The 2,193-nt window shown below is 45.9% G+C and overlaps 1 non-coding gene across 1 annotated transcript; it reads left to right on the top strand.

Annotated features, from left to right (window-relative positions):
- Positions 1 to 548: 548 nt before the first annotated feature.
- Positions 549 to 685, top strand: LOC111757779 (small nucleolar RNA SNORA2/SNORA34 family). The gene has a single exon (XR_002792066.1). It is a non-coding gene; the product is annotated as a small nucleolar RNA SNORA2/SNORA34 family (small nucleolar RNA).
- The last annotated feature ends 1,508 nt before the right edge of the window (positions 686 to 2,193 follow it).

Below are 2,193 nucleotides of genomic sequence, written 5' to 3'. Positions count from 1 at the left end.
TGTGAGAACCACAACATTGCTCAATATTTATTGCAAAAAGTACATGCTAATTGCCTGGGGAAAAAGGGAAGAGCCCTCCCTTAAAGGGTAGAGATGGGGATGTAACTTAACTCGGTGGCAGAGCACTTGCCTGCCAAGCGTGCTTGGTTTAATCCCCAGTACTGTGGGGTGGGGGTGTTGTAGTATCCCCAACTCTCTTTCTTGTAGCAAATTACTCTGATTGTCAGTTGGTGCCTTTCAATATGTCAGGTACTGTGACAAATAACCCTCAGAGTAACCTGGCAAATGTTACAGCATCCACTTTAAAGAAAAGGAAATTCAGAGCACCGAGTAAGTTTGTGCCTGGTTATGCAATGACAAGCAGAAGCAATGAAACACCACCCAGATTTGGAGACTTATTTTATATCAACAGGCACTGATTGGGATCGTTTCCCAAATATCAGACCCCAATCTCTGCTGGTCTAGGGCTTAGATGGGATAAACAAGCAGGAAATACAGAAGCAGAATGGTCTGTCAGTTGGGGATTGGTTCTTATAATATGCATCACACCGGCCCTGAATCAAGGCCGGCAGCTTCCTGACACTGTTGGTTTCAAGCAGGAGCCTAAAGAGATGTCTTTCTGTGGTCTGTTGGCCATTTCAGAGCTTGGGCCGTGAAATGGTCAATTCATTAGAAAGAAACAGCTTGGAGCAAACCCCTCCTCCACCTGGTGAGCAGCCGTGAGCGTGGCAGGCTGTGGGCTCAGGACGGGAGCCCCTGGTGTTTACTGGGACTGGAGCCATGCTGGGACCTGGAGCACGGGAAGACCCCTCCCCCTGCCTGTTTTGTTTTGTTGAACTTCAATATACATGAAAGTATGGACAGCTATTTTGAAGAGAACGAGAGACTCTACGACAGTCAATAGTGACTTCTTTATTTTTGAAGACCTAAAACGCCTTCCTCATTCTGTTCGGATCAGTTTTATACTATGTTGTTTTGTATGAATTCTCTGTATGCAAAGACATGGACAACTATTTGGAAGAAAACAAGAGACAAAATGATAGACAGTGAAAATCTCAGGTCGTCTAGCTTTGAAATTTATGTATCTTATGTTGCTTTCTTATGTCCTATTTTGTTCTGTTATGCTGCATTTAATTTTACCTCCTTCAAAATAAAAAAAAAGATTAAAAAAAAAACAACAATATTCATCACAGTGAGCAGCCATTTGTAAGAAGGAACGATAACAGGAACTGTAACCAGAACGGTTACCTGGGCAACTACGGACTGAGTATACTGACTGGGGGAGGGGCTTCTGCCCCAGTAACACAGCTGGAGACTCACAGAGCGGGATGCAAACCCAGGCCTGGGGGCACTGTCCTCCTTTGCAGAGGGATCCAAACAAGCCTGAGATTTCTGCTCGAATGTGCTTTCTGCCTCACCCCACTTACTCTCTTTTAGCGTTTATCAGCCGTTACTGCGATGTGCAAGGGAGAAGATCGGATGTTTTTCTGAGAGGGATTTTCTTGGCTGGGGGTGGGTTTGATCGCCTCCAGAAGGCTGAGGGAGGGAACCATCTGTGTGCAGCTGCAGGCAAGCTAAAATGACTTCTCTGGTTAGCTGAGGACCAGCTCTTATGCAGCTATTTAAAAAAATTTTTTTAATCTTCTGCCAGATAAAACTTCAGTTATAGTTTTTTGTGTCATGGAAGGGAAAATGCAGGCTCCAGCTGAAGCCTCTGATTCTGGGTCTGTTGCTATACTTCAAAATTAATGTTAACAGACAATCAAATGGAATCCTAACCACAGTCACTTCACCGCCTCTAAGGAAATATTGGCTCTGGAAAGGAGACGCCTGGCAGGAAACCAAAGGCATAGACATAGGCATAGAATTTTGTTCCTGGCTAGAAATGAACCCACATGAGGGGAGGTCGAGGCCAACATTCCAAAGGCAGGGAGAGCAAAAGCCAAGCAGGCCTAGAAGGTGCATTTGAGATTCCACCACCTCTTCAGGTGTAACAGCAAGCCCGGCTGGGGTCTCTTTCTACAAATGGGTGTAGAGCTGAGACAGGGCAGAACTCCGTCATGCTATAGTTTCTTACTGGCACAATCCCAGCGCCCCTTCCAAGGAGACCCTCTCTTCCCTGAGCGCCCAAATCCCCCATTCCTCCCAACAGCCCCCCAACTTGAATAAGACAGCTTCTTATCCAAGGCTGCT

This window comes from Cavia porcellus, unplaced genomic scaffold, assembly GCF_034190915.1.
Source record: "Cavia porcellus strain 051 isolate PalLab524CR breed Dunkin Hartley unplaced genomic scaffold, mCavPor4.1 scaffold_1, whole genome shotgun sequence".
Taxonomy (NCBI): Eukaryota; Metazoa; Chordata; class Mammalia; order Rodentia; family Caviidae; genus Cavia; species Cavia porcellus.
Note: the sequence above shows the minus strand (reverse complement) of the source record. Positions and strands in the feature narration are given on the sequence as shown.